We start from the raw sequence: 15,448 nt of genomic DNA on the forward strand, positions 1-15,448 counted from the left end.
TTAGTTTGGGGCCAGCCTGAACTATATAGAGAGTTCCAGATGGGTCAGGGCCACATAGTGAGCTTGAGACCCTGTCTCAACAACAACAAAAACAAACAAACAAAAAAAAACACAACAGTTTGAAGCCATCTTAGGCTGAATATGGAAACCCTGTCTCAACCCTCTCCCCTTCCAACCCCAAATTCACCCACTGAAAGCTATTGGTAGGGTAGTTGTACTAAGAATGGGTCTTTGGTGAGTGACTATTGTCCTCATATAAGAGGTAGGAGGGAGCTTGTTGTCACCTTCCTTCATCGATGAGGTGCTTGACTTCATGAGACATGGAAGCTGCTGGGACCTTGATCTTGTACTTCCTGGTTTCCAAACTAAGGAATCAGTTCAGTTGTTCATAAATCTTGCTCTTTTGTTACAGCAGCTTGAAGGGACTAAGACACTTCCCCTGAGCCTGTAGGAAAGACCCCATCTCTCTTAGTTTCTGCTAAAACCACCAGTCGTTGATAACCATTGACTTGCAGTGTTAATTTTCTCTGTTGTTGTGTGGCATTCTCGTGTGTGTGTGTGGTATATGTGTGCCTGCTGCATGCATGGTGTACCTATGTATGTACATGAAGAGGCCAATATAAGACATGCTCTTATTGCTCTCTATGGTGGTTCGAAATAAAATGGTCCCCGAAGGGAACGGCACTATTAGAAAGTACGGCCTTGTTGGAGTAGCTATGGTCTTGTTGGAGGAAGTGTGTCACCGCGGAGGCAGGCTTTGAGGTCTCATATATGCTCAAGCCGTGCCCAGCGAGACCAATCACTTCCTTCCTGTTGCCTGTGCCAGGTATAGTGCTCTCAGCTACCTCTCCAGCACCATGTCTGCCTGCGTGCTGCCATGTCTGACCATGGTGATAATGGACTGAACCTCTGAAATGTAAGCCACCTCAATTAAATGTTTTCCTTATAAGAGTTGCCATAGCTGGGCAGTGGTGGGGCACGCCTTTAATCCCAGCACTTGGGAGACAGAGGCAGGTGGAACTTTGTGAAGTTTCAAGGCCAGCCTGGTCTACTTGGAGAGTTCCAGGACAGGCTCTGAAGCTACATGGAGAAACCCTGTCTCAAAAAAACAAAACGAAAACAAAAAAGAAAGAAAGAAAGAAAGAAAGAAAGAAAGAAAGAAAGAAAGAAAGAAAGAAAGAAAGAAAGAAAAAGGAGTTTCCGTGTAGAAGAAGCAGCAGGCTGCAGTCCCGCCCAGATCCCAGCTAACTTACCCCCGAAATAATTACACAGAAACTGTATTCATTTAAACACTGCCTGGCCCATTATCTGTAGCATCTTATTGGCTAACTCTTTCATATTGATTCAACCCAGTTCTAATAATCTGTGTCTCACCACGAGGTCGTGGCTTACAGGGAAGGATTCAGCATGTCTGACCTGGCAGCTTCATGGTGACTCTCGGCCTCTGCTTTCTTTCTCCCACAATTCTGTTCTGTCTACTCCACCCACCTAAGGGCTGGCCTATCAAAAAGGCCAAGACAGTCTCTTTATTAACCAATGAAAGTCACACATAGACAGAAGACCCTCCTCCATCATTTCCATGTCATGGCATGGTCTCTCTTTACAGCAACAGAAACCATAACTAAGACGCTCTTCCTTATTGCCTTGAGTTGAAGTTTCTTACTGAGTTAGTCAGTGTCTTGCTGTTTCAGCTAGGCAGACCAGACTGTCTAGTGAACTAGTTCCTGGGACCTGCCTGTCTATGCCCACACCTCCAGTGCTGGGGCCCCAGTCATATGTAGCCACACCTGGCTCTTCACATGGGTGCTAGGAACTCACACTCAGGTCCCCATGCTTGCATACAAAGCACTTAGCACTGGGCCATCTCCTCAATCCTTCAGTCCCTTGTCCTTATAAGGACATGAACTATGGTGGCTGAGAGCCTACCTTCATGACCTCATTTTTACATGATTACATCCATAAAGCCCCTACATTCAAATAAGGTTATATACACAGTGACAGAGTTAGGACTTCATGTCTTTGCAGGAAGATTACAATTTAACCTGGTAGCTGAATGAGAATGGCCCCTAGAGGCTCCTCTGTTTAAATAGCTGGTTCCCAGTTGGTAGACCAGTTTGAGATGTGACCTTGTTGATGGAGGTGTGTCACTGGGAGCAGACTTTGAGGTTTCAAAAGACTGGTAACATACTCAGTGTGATCTCTGCCTCCTGTTTTGTGGATCAAGATGTGAGCTCTCTGCTGCTGGAGGAGAGGCTCAGTGGTTACGAGAACTTCCCTCTTTTCCAGAGGACCTAAGTTCGGTTCCTGGTACCCATGTTGGTGGCTCACTAACACCTTTAGCTCCAGCTTCAAAGGGACCTCATGTCTCTGGCCTCCACTGGCAACTGCATTCAGATGCATACACACAAAAAACAAACGAACAAAAATTACTATAAATAAATGCATACATACATAAATAAAAAGATGTGAGCTCCCAGCTGCTCATCAGTCACCTGCCACCCTGCTTTCACTCTGCCACCATGGACTCTAACCCTCTGGAACTGTGAGCCCAGGGAAACCCTTCCTTTTATGAGTTCCCTTGGTCCTGATGTCTTACCACAGCCGCAGAAAGTAACTAAGACAAACCCATAACACCAGAACCTCACGAAATGCCAGCTGTGAGTATTGAGCACGTGCCTGACAGATCCACGTCAGCTCCGCGGCAGGGCACAAACAGAATGCTCAGACCAGCCTACATCAAGCCCAACTGGAGGATCACTGGCAGTCCAGTCTCAGGAGAGCTTAACTCTCAAAGTGCTGTCAGGGCCAGGATGGTGTGGAGACCGCTGACAATCTCACCTTGGCTCCATCATTCTTCCGTCATCATCCTTCAGATTTCCGTAGACCGTTATCACATCCCTTTGGTGGCCACTTAGCATCAGTCTGCACGTTGGCTGTGGCGTTCCGTGCAGTGTCATCACTGCCAGGGTTACTGTCATTCCCTCCCCGCACAGCCATGCCTCCCTCAGCCATCGTCACCGCCTAAATCTCCTCCAGGTCCCCAGCCTTGCAAGCGCCAACTTACCCAAGGCAGGACATTAAAAATCATTAGTACAGACAGGAGACAGCTGGCTGGCAGGCTCGGTAACCCCTGGTTCCTCTCTAATCCCTATCACTTTCCCCAAAGTCACATTTAACAAGAAACAGCAGAGCTCGGCGGAAACACAGGGCAAATGCAGCTTCCAGACAAAGCCCTAGGCCGGCTCCCGACTCATCCTTACCGTCCCAAGTAAGAAATGAAGACAAGGCTCTCATTGTGATGACTTAAATGAGAAAAGCAAGAAAAAGTGCTGTGTCCACCAAGAACAGGAGACCAGTCGTACCAGCGTGCTGTCAATGACCGGTGTCTACAGGGCAACCTGAGGATTCTAAGGGAGAACTTACAAATGAACTCGCCAGAGCTCTGCTGCACCCCGAATCTGCCTGATGAAGGCCAGGCAGTGGTGGCGTGCACCTATTGTCTCAGCATTTGAGAGGCTGAGGTAAGAGGATCGCTAAAACTTTGAGGCCAGCCTGAGCCTCAAAGTGAGATCCTATCTTGAAACACACACACACACACACACACACACACACACACACACACACACACACATATATATATATATATATATATATATATATATATATATATATGTGCAGGCACGAAGAGGTGGCTCAGCATTAGGAGCACCAGCTGCTCTTCCAGAGAACCTGGGTTAGAGTTCCAGCACCCACATGGCAGCTCACTGTAACTCTAGTTTCAGGGGACCTGATACCCTCTTCTGCTCTCTGTGTGAACCAGACACACAAGTAGTGCACAGACATACATTCAGACAAAATATCCATTCACATAAAAAGAAATTAAATTTAAAATGGGAGCCATTGTCTATGAAAGTAGAAAGGACACTATTTGGGGCAAGAAACCAGAACAGCATGGGCACCAGAGAGGATAACGGGATGAATATGGTTCAAGTATATAATACACCCGAGCCAAAGTGTCACGAAACCTAGCCCTTCATACAATAAACGTGTGCTAGTAAATGTGTTTTATTGGTGAGGATTGAGGCAGGGTCTCACTATGTAGCCTTAGCTGGCCTAGGCCTTACTACATAGACCAGGGTGGCTTTGAATTTGTGATTATCCTTGTTTCTTCCTCCCAAGTGCTAGGTTTGAATTCACTCAACATCATACCCAGCTAGTATTTTTTTTTAAGAATGGAAAAAGCATTAGGCCCTACTTCAAACCCCACTAATAAATTTTAGCTTTCCAAATATGGCATAGCGCTGACTCCTGAATGAGTCCCAGAGAATGTGTCACAGATGGTTCTGAGGAGACTTTGGAAGATTACAATGCCATCCATAAAAGACTAGGGGGAAAGAATCCACCTTGCCTTCCTCTCAGAGGGCGCGGGAGAGTTTCCCACTCAGAAGACTTATTTTCAGTCTGAGAACAATGAGTTTGCAATGGTTCTGTTGAACATGCAATTCTCACACAAGTATTTCTATAATTATCCTGTTTCAGTTATGATACAGTTTCTGGAACAATGGGACTTTTATTGGATTGCTATATCTGTTATAATAGATGTTTATTGCAGAAAATTATGGTACAGTCACTCTTACGATTCTGAAGTTTTTATTTCAAACTGCTCATAGGATGGAAATCCTTTCTTTTTCTTAAATAGTTTTACTTTAGTGCTGCAACGGGTGCACTTTTTTTAACCCTAGTTGGTTTGAGAGTTTCTTCAACAGCAGAATGTTTTCTTTTGCTTCAGGTACATGCTGTGAGGTCACTCGTGGTATTTACTTGCTGGCCATGCTGACCAGTATGCTTTACAGTTTTTTCATCTAGTGGACGCTGGAGATGTGGCTTAGCAATTAAGAACACTTATTGCACTTGTAGAGTACCTGGACTCAATGCCCAGCACCCACACAGCAACTCACAATCACCTGTAACCCCTGTTCCCAGGGATCTGATGCCGTTTTCTGACCAACTCGGGCACTAGGCATGAAGGTGATGCAGGAGAAATACTTATATACATAAAATAAATAATATAAACTTTCTGGTTCATCTGGATCCATTAGGTACCTCTCTCTCTCTCTCTCTCTCTCTCTCTCTCTCTCTCTCTGTGTGTGTGTGCATGTGTGTGTGTGATGGGATGTATGTATGTGTGCTTTTATATTAAGACTTATCTTTATTATTTTTTAATTATATGTAGTCTGTGTGTGAGTATGTGCACATGACTGCAGGTGCCTGAAGCCAGAAGGAGGTCATCATATCTTCTGGGACTGGAGTTGCAAACAGTTGTAAGATGGCATGTAGGTGCTGGGAATTGAACCCAAGTCCTCTGGAAGAGCAAACAGCGCTCTTAGCCAATGAGCCATCTCTCCAGTTCCCATGTTGTGGTATCTTTGAGGCATAAATTCCATATGTAATCCAAGCTGGCCTTCAATGTATGAGCTCCTTGCCTCCACTCCTCCCAAAAGCTGAAATTACAGGCATATGCAGTCACACCCAGGACTCTGCTAAAGAGATCCTCGCCACCCTTAGAATAAATTAAGGGGAAGGAAAGCTATTTTAGTGACAGTAGAGACATAGAAATGTCAAAGGTGCTCTCAGAGTGGGCAAAACCCTTTTCAGATGGTGTTCTAGCTTGGAGAAGAGTTGGGGCTGGGGACTTAAACTGGGATTTGGAAATCGATCTCCTTGCCTGAACGAATGTGTTACTCTGGATTTCTGGTCATTGTGACAAAAAAAAAAAATCCGAAAGAGCAACTTAAAAGAAGGGTTTGTTTGGAATCATTTCAGGGGGTTCAGTGTCACTTGGCCCCATGTCCTTGGGCAGTCGTGGTGGGAGAGCAAGTGGCCAGGGCTGATCTCCAGGTTCTGCTGAATAAGGGGCAAAGGGGAAAGTGATGGGGCCAGGGCAAGATAAAACACCCTCAGGACCACTTCTTCCATCGCTGCTTTGCCTTTCTCCGTTTACTAATGATGCCGTTGAGGAACTGGTCCAGCGGCTAAGTCAGAGTCCTCAGAATACAGGTATTTCTGGGAATACCATCACAGATGCTCCCAGAAGTCTGCCTCACTAATACCAACTCCACCCCCATCATCAGGCCTGCCTGCTGGTCCCTCCCTCTCTGCTCCCCTCCTCCTTCTCTTCATCTCCCCCCCTCCTCCCCCTCTCTCTTTTCTCCCCCTCCCCTCTTTTTGTCTAGAGTCTCACTATGAAGTCCTGGCCTGGAACTCACTCTGTAGACTAGACTGTTCTCAAACTCACAGAGATCCTACTGCCTCTGCCTCCATAGTACTGGGATTAAAGGGGTGCACCACAGCAGACTTGCGTACCCCTCTTCCCGTTTTTTTGTGAGATGGTGTCTGACTTCATAGTCTAAACTGTTTTTGAGTTCATGACCCTCCTGCCTCAGCTTCCCCAGGGCTAAGAATACCAATGCAAGCCCCCAGGCCCTGCTTTGTAGTGAAGTTTGAATAAAAAAAACAAAAGTCTAGTGGCAGTGTATGCCTTTAATCCTAGCACTTGGGTGGCAGAGGCAAGCAGATCTCTGTGAGTTCAAGGCCAGCCTGGTCTACAAAGTGAGTTCCAGAATAACCAGAGCTACACAGAGAAACCCTATCTCTAAAAACTAGAAGGGGGGAAAAAATGTCTGCTTGTGTTAAGATTGAGGGGCTGTTTGCTGCCACTTGTGAGCCTCTTCTGTCATCAGTAACAGAAACTAGAGGCTTCAATTATTCTGCGCACAGGCCCGCACACCATGCCCACCCCATGGCATGTTTCTTAGTCCGCTCCAGCTGACAGTTCAAATTAACCATCACAGATGGCAGTGGCTTCAGCTCACCCTCAAATCCTGGGCCGCACACCCAGCTTTCAGGCCATTCATCCTTCCCACAGGAGAATAAGGACTATGGAAAGTCCCCCAAATTATCTGTCCCCATCAGTACTACACTCCGATATGCTGTCACTTACCTTATGCCATGCACACGCTGTCAGTGGTGGAAACCCCTGCAGGCTAAGTCAAGAGATGCTGATGGAGGGCCAGATTCTAGGTCCTGGGAAGCACAGAGTCCCACTCCCCCTAGCTGCAAATAACACTGATGGGCGGTCATGGATGCCTGTGCATATGAATTCAGGTGCCCGAGGCCAGACACCTCCAAACCCCCAGAAGCTGAAGTTATGAACCACCCTGTATGGGTGCTAGGTTCAGGTCACCTGCTGTCTGTGTTCTTAACTGCTCCACCATCTCTGGAAGACCTGCTGTTTATGGTCTTTGCCAGCGGCTCTCCGCACTCCACTCGATCTCTCCCTAGCTTACAGCTTCATGACTGAAACACATCGACCCCTTATGTGTTCAGGCTTCCGGTTCCAACCCTTACCTAGTCCTGTACTGGAAACCGTCTCTCACACCAAAGCCCAGAGTCCCCTCTCATATTGCCGTCCCTCCTGCTGGGGACTCTGTGTGTTCAGATCTGGAATAGGGCAACTTTAGGATGGCAGGATTTCAGGGACACCCCAAGATTCCTTTGGGGGGCCACCTCCTTGGTGGGTGTCAGGCCTAACCCCATTGATTTCTGTGAGTTCTAACTGCCCGCCCCAGGTTGCCACTGCTTCAGGGAGGGAGGCACACACTTTGCAGGCTGCCGTACAGGGGGCTCGATAGAGACCGACCTCAGCAAGCCAAGTGATGTGTGTCAAGCAGCTCCTTGCAATATCTGTAGAAACTCACCATTTGCACAATGGTAGCAAAGCGACTTGCAGCCAGGCGGTAGACAATGGGGCGGGCGGGAAGGAGGGGGACTGTGCCCAGGGACACCCAACACACGTGCGCCCCGCTCTCTATATCTCGGCCTCTAAAACAAAAGCCGGGCGGCATCTGTGCGGGGCTACACGCGCGGCACCCGCTCCACGCAGCGAGCTAGGGAAACAAAGGGCCCAGCCTCGCTGTCGGGGGCGGAAGGGGGACAATTATACACCCAGGAAATCGTGTCTGTGGATTTGAAACGAATAAGGACCGCGCTCCCAAACAATGCCTGTTGTTTGCACCAAGCTGTTTTCTGCTAAGTCTCATCCTGTCATTAGCATGCTGTTTCAATGACATTAATGAATCACGGCCGGGTTTTTGTTTTGTTTACACGAAATAAAATTTTTTTCTTGTCCTTTATTATTGAAATAATCACCACGCCAGGATGCACAAGCGAGCCAGACACCCGCTTCCTTTCTGCTGGGCGGGACTGGAGAGTCCATTCCCCACCTGCCTTGAACTTTCTTAGGGCCTGGAATTTCTTTGCAGGAGGCACAGACAGGCAGCAAAAACAATTAAAGGGTCGGGGAAGCGGGGATGAGTGAACTGGAAAGCAGCCCGGAAGCCGCGTCTCTTGAAGTTATATTTGCAAAACAAACTGTTACAAAGGATTCCTGTTGTTTCTTAAAAGGTCATGTTTTCAGAGAAAAACGTCCTAAACTCCCAAAAGGTCCTGCAGCCCCTCAAAATATCGGAACCAGCTAGAGAACAGTATTCAAAACACGGAGAGATTGAGGTCTTCAAGAGACTCAACCCTCAGGGCACTTACTGCTGTCCAGAAACAGAGCAGCCTGGCTCTTCCTACCTTCTCCCTCTTCAACTCTGGTATCCTCCCTCGGCTCAGTGTCCAGCTTGAAGGATCAGGGTCTTGCTGGGGTGAGTTCCCAAGGGATTGCTTATAAAAGTGCTTGCTGAGACAGACCTTCAACACACTTTTACCTGCGGTAGCCTTTTTTTTTTTTAAGTTATCTGTTTGTTTTATGTGTGTGTGTGTGTGTGTGTGTGTGTGTGTGTGAGAGAGAGAGAGAGAGAGAGAGAGAGAGAGAGAGAGAGAGAGAGAGAGAGTGTGTTTATGGGCAGCATGTGCACGCCTACCTAGTACCCTCAGTGGCTAGAGAAGGGCGCTGAATTGCCTGGAGCAGCAGTAACAGGTCTCGAGTCACCTGGCGTGGGGACTGGGAACCCAACCTGGGTACCCAGCCTGGGTCAGCGGCACAAGAGCAGCAAGTATTCTGAATGGCTCACAGGTCTCTTCAGCCCCCAAACCTTGTTGTTAAAAGTCATTTGAGCCAGCCGAGGATAGAGCTCTGTTATAGACACTAACCTATCATTCACAAAGCTTTAGGTCAATCCCGCCCCCTCCAAAAAAGTCACTTGGGGAAGCCAGACTCTCTGCCTCTCGATGAGTCTCCAACTAAGCACTGCTTAATGGTCCAGCCTCCAACTCAGTTCCACAGTCACACCAGGCTCCCATTTCCCATCGCCAGTATTAGCAAGATGCTCATCCGCTATGGCTTACTGATGCCTTACATTCTCCACCGATGAGACAATGGGAACAAAGGTTTGCTCTAGCCAAGCAAGTCATGCAATGCCCTTCCTCCCTAGAAGTCAAGTATCTCCTATCAAAGTGAGAATTTTCATATAGGCAGATGTACTACCACTGAGCCACACCCCCAGCTCCTCACTGGGGGATTCTAGGCAAGGCTCTACCACTGAGCCACACCCCCAGCCCCTCACTGGGGGATTCTAGGCAGGGGCTCTACCACTGAGCCACACCCCCAGCCCCTCACTGGGGGTTTCTAGGCAGGGGCTCTACCACTGAGCCACACCCCCAGCCCCTCACTGGGGGTTTCTAGGCAGGGGCTCTACCACTGAGCCACACCCCCAGCCCCTCACTGGGGGTTTCTAGGCAGGGACTCTACCACTGAGCCACACCCCCAGCTCCTCACTGGGGGTTTCTAGGCAGGGGCTCTACCACTGAGCCACACCCCCAGCCCCTCACTGGGGGATTCTAGGCAGGGGCTCTACCACTGAGCCACGCCCCCAGCCCCTCACTGGGGGATTCTAGGCAGGGGCTCTACCACTGAGCCACATCCCCAGCCCCTCACTGGGGGATTCTAGGCAAGGCTCTACCACTGAGCCGTGCTCACAACCTCTCACTGATGGGTTCTAGGCAAGCACTCTGCCACTAAGCTACATTCCCAGCCTTCTTTGTACTTTTCCTTTTGAGGCAGGGTCTAAATTACCCAGGCTAACCTTGACTTCATGGTGTCACCCAGCATCCTTGAACCTGGAACCTCCTGCCTCATTAGTAGCTGAGATTTCAGGCTTGGACAACCAGGCTGGCCAACTGTCTAGCTTTTGGTGATATCTGTCATCCCAGATACACATAGGTATATACTCACCTCCTCATGGCTGATGAAAAGAAAAACAAACAAGTAAGCAAAAACACGATCTTGAGAATGTAAACAAACCATTTCTGTCTTGAGACAGTGTATTAGGATTCTCTAGAGAACAGAGCTGAGAGAATGAATCTAAATATATAAAAGGGGAATTTTTGGAGTGGTTTACAGGATATGGTCTGGCTAGTCCAACAATGACTGATTTCCATAGGAAAGTCCAAACATCCAATAGCTGTTCAGTTCACAAGACTGGATGTCCTGGCTGGTTTACAGTATACATCCGAATCCTGAAGATGTACGCTCTAATGTCAGTGAAGTTAGGGTGGGAGCAAGCAGGCAAAGAGCAAGGGTGGCCTTCTTCCATGTCCTTTGTATAAACTACCATGAAAAAGTGGCCCAGATTTAAGGTGGATCTTTGTGGTAGTTGGAACGTGATTGGCCCCCATAACCTCACAGGGAGTGGCCCTGTTAGGAGGTATAGCTTCATAGGAGTGGGTATGGCCTAGTTGGAGGAAGTGTGTCACTGAGTGTGCAGGTTTTGAGGTTTGCTATGCTAAGGGTACTGCCAGGTTTCTCAGTCGACTTCCTGTTGCCTGCAAGGTGTAAGACTCTCAGCTGCTTCGCCAGCACTGTGTCTGCTTGCACACTGCCATGATTCCTGCCATAATGATAATTATGAACCTCTATAGAGTCCTCCCTGGCTGCCCTAGAATTCACTATATAAACCAGGCTGGCCATGTACTCACAGAGATCCTCTTGCCTCTGCTTCTGCCTCCTGAATGCTGGGATTAAGGACATGTGCCACCATGCCTGGCTAGCAGCAAGTACTGTTAACTGCTAAGATATCTCTCCATCATCAAGAATATAAACTTAGAATTTATTTCCTTTAAGATATTTTGGTTGGGAGGTGGTAGCAGCCTGGCAGTTGGTGTGGAATACCCTTCTGTATGCTATGAATATGTATTCCTTTTATTGGTTGATAAATAAAGCTCGTTTGGCCTATGGCAGGGCAGAAATATAGCTAGGTAGAAAAGTCAAACTGAATAGAGGAAGAAAGAAGGCAGAGTCAAGGGAGACACCAGCAGCTGCTGGAGGAGCAAGATGTGAGGTAACAAGCCACGAGCCTTGTGGTAAAATATAAAATAATAGTAATGGGTTAATTTAAAAGTAAGAGCTAGTTAGTAATAAGCCTGAGTTATTGACCAAACTTTTATAATTAATATAAATCCTGAGTGTTTATTCAGGACTGGTGGGAAGGAGAGAAACCTCCATTTATAGGCAGTATAATTCTGTAATTACACACCTGTAATCCCAGCACTTGCAAGGCAGAGGCAAGTGGGTCTCTGTAATTCAAAGCTAGCCTGGTCTGCAAAATGAGTTCTAGGACAGCCAGAGCTGTTACACAGAAAAACCCTGTCTCAAAAAGCAAACAAAAAAAATCAACATAAAAAGATATTTTGATGGCGATAGAGAGATGGCTCAGCAGTTGAGAGAACTTAATGCTCTTGTAGTTGGATTTGGACTTTCTTTGGGATCACCAGCTCCCCAGTAATGATATGGAGATCTATTCGCTATGAAAGGTTGACTTTTAACTTAGGTTTGTTTCCAACTAACTCTTATAACTTAAATTACCATTAATTTTTTTCTTTTTTGCTTTGTTTTATTCAAGACAAGGTTTCTCTGTAGCTTTGGAACCTGTCCTGGAACTCACAGAGATCCTCCTGTCTCTGCCTCCCGAGTGTCTGGGTCTTTCCATCGTTCTCCTAGATTCCCCTGAATTTCTTCCTCTGCTCCGGAAGTCCCACCTATACTTTCTTGCCTAGATACTGGCCATTCTGCTCTTTATTAAACAACCACATCTTCACACAGTGTAAACAAATATCCTGCAACAAAGGACTGGAATCTGACTCCTTAAACATTCATCCAATAGCTCACAACTGTCTGCAACTCCAGTTCCAGGGCATCCAACGCCCTCTTCTGGTCTCCTTCAGCTCCTGCAGACACATAATGCTTATAAATATACACAGGTACCCTCACCCATGTAAAAATAACCAATAAATAAAATTATATTTATTAATTCTTAAATTAATAAATAATTTTTAAAATTAACTAATGATTAAAATGATTTAATTAAATGTAACATAATGGGTCTTTGATGTATCAAAATCCATTAATTTGCACAATTTTCTGTCCACACAGGGACTTGAGTGCTTTTCTGAGATTTTTGTTTTGTTTTGTTTTTTGTTTTTTCGAGACAGGGTTTGGAGCCTGTCCTGGAACTAGTTCTTGTAGACCAGGTTGGCTTAGAAATCACAGAGATCTGCCTGCCCCTGCCTCCCAAGTGGTAGGATTAAAGGCGTGCACCACCACCTCCTGGCGCTTTTCTGAGACTTTATGTTCTTAGGAATCTAGGCATACTGGAGAAATTCCTGTCATCTTGTGAACAGGTGGGCAGGGCAAGAAGTTTGTGGGCCACCCTAGAGTGATTTGCCGTGTTTCAGGCAAGAACATCACATCTTTCCTCCTCTCTAGAGTCTGGAACTAAATTCACACTTTTTTTTTTCTTCTCATCACTTAAAATCAAATTCTTGCCCTTAATACTTCCTTTGAAAACTACACCCAAAACGATGCTGTCTTCTCATGCATACGAATTACCCAAAGTGTAGAATAGACCTCACGCTGGGGTGTGCCCAAAGCCTTTATGCCACATAATGTAGAGCTCCCGGGACCCAACTGTGGCAAAGAGAACTCTATTTGGGGAAATGATCAGGCCAGCGCTCACCACCTAACACAGATGCTCCGAAGTTGATTGCGGGGCAAATTCTAAAGAGAGCAGATGCTCTCAGGATCTGTTTCCCAGCCAGGTGCGATGACGAGATTCAGATGGAACGTGTGTGTCATTCACACACTAGTAGCCGACTTCTCCCTTAGCTTGTCACGCCGCCTCCTGTGGTGAAAACGTGGGCATTTTCCTTTGGAGCCACATGCAAATCTCTGTGGCTTCTCTATTTGAAACATAAGGACGACACAAAATTTAGTTTCCAAAGACTCAAACAGCGGATGTCTTCTTGGAGAACAAACAATGAAATGAACTGTGTGAGTCATAGTTTTTGTTGAGATTCAATTCTGGGCTTTTCTCAGAACTGGGGGGGTTATGAGTCAAAGATACCACTAGGGGGCGATATAGATCAGGAAATCATGGGACTAGCGGGCATAAGATCCTGTCTCTGGTCTTTCCCACGTGGTGAAAAACACCCTGCAAATGACTTATGCTTTCCCCAAATTTTGTGCAATGGAACCATTCTAGATATGTTAAATTTGAAGTTTTTACATAGCAGTGATTGTATGGGATGCCCAGATTGTCCTGGGACAGTAGATCTGTGCGGCCCTGTGCTCCATTCATTGTGGTGTTGTCTCAATCAACTTGGCCATTCCAGTTCTCTACATCTCCAGGGCAGTTGGAGCTGGAAGGCAACCCCTGGAGACGAGCAGGATCATTAACAAGTCCACTCACTGCTGTGAGTAGCCAGGGCCTCAGCTGCAGGCTTCTGAGGAGTCCACAGAAACTCTCACAGACCCCTGTGCATGTTCCCCACTCACACGGCCACAAGGCCACACAGGTACATGTGCTCGGCCATACCACACCACGTGCCCCAGGCAAAGTGCAACAGGGCACAGTACGCAGACTTTGCACAAAACAACCACAGCCAGTTAGACTATTGACAGAGTGTGTTTAGCTCTCCAGCCCTTTCAGATCCCAGGGCTGTTCTCTCACAAGCCTTCCAGACAGAAGTCAGACAAAACCCTACTGCGAATAGCCTTGAAACCATCACTGGTGTTCAGCAACTCTCTATTGGCAAGGGGAATGGTTTGAATACCCTCCAGCCTTTGCTGTGGCCCTTAGAGTGGTGTTGTAGTGAGGTGGCGAAACCATTGGGAGGAAGGTCACTGATGACCTGAAGTCTTCCTTAAGCCCTATTCGCTAGTTAACTACTGAGAACTCCGATTCAAGACATGATTCTTAGGGGTAGAGAGATGGCTCAGCAGTTAACGGTACCTCTTGCAAAGGACCTGGTATTAGCTCTGGCACCCACAGGGTGGCTCACAACTATCCATAACTCTAACTCCAGGGGATCATGATGCCTTCTTCTGACCTCTTGGGGCACCAAGCACATGGTGCAGAGACGTACATCCAGGCAAAACACTCAGACAGGTAAAATAAAATAAACAAAGCCAGTGCTCTTAACCTCTGAGGGATCTCTCCAACCCCCATGGTCCGGAACTTTAAACCTCTCCAAACTGTGAGCTGAATAAACATTTCATCTTGCTCATGCTGTGGCCTCAGGGGTTTCATTGTAGGCATGCAAAGCTGACTGATACCAATCATTCCAAGGGTTCCTCACTGATGGCCACCACCCTGACTTGTCTAGGTTGTGTAGCCAGTCAAAGACAAGCTGTTTTGTCACCCTTGGCCCGTGATGCTGAGGCTGCTCATCTATCATTATTGCAAGTCATTGGCTTACAGAGAGAGGGTCATCTCCGTGAATCCTGCATCCCGAGCCCGAAGTTTCCTCACCTCTCACTGAGACAGAGCCACGGCTCTTACTTCCCCCACAGTCATTAGTTTCCTCTGCTGGTATTATCAGTGCCTTCTTTGTTATTTTGGTAAGATGTGCCTAGCCCAAAATTTTCCTCTTGAATCATTTTAAGCCCTAAATTCAGTGGCATTATTTATATTAATACTGATTACTACTTTCAAAACTTTGAGACTTAGAGAACTAGCTCAGCGTTTAAGAGCTTACAGATCTTGCAGATGACCTGAGATCTGTCCCCAGCACCCTCAGTAGGCAACTCACAACCTCCTGGAGCTCCAGTTCCAGGGAACCCAGTACCTTCCTTTCTGGCCTACTTGGGTTTCTACACACATGTGGCACACACACATACACAAATTAAATAAAAATAACTCGTTCATTACTCCAGAAGGCAATCTTGTGTCCATTAAGCAGCGGCTCCCTGCGCTTCACCCCTCACCCCCAACCCTACCCCATTTATCTGCCGATTAGCTTTGTCTCTGTGGCTTTGCCTGTTCTGGGGATTTCCTTTCAATAGGATCAGTCTCTGCACCAGCACGATGCCTTCAGGGTTCCTCCTACCAAAGCTTGAGTCAGAACCGCCGTTCTTCCGTCTGGATAACGCTCCATTTTACGTGTAGAC

This window comes from Myodes glareolus, chromosome 1 (assembly GCF_982192425.1).
Source record: "Myodes glareolus chromosome 1, mMyoGla1.1, whole genome shotgun sequence".
NCBI lineage: Eukaryota > Metazoa > Chordata > Mammalia > Rodentia > Cricetidae > Myodes > Myodes glareolus.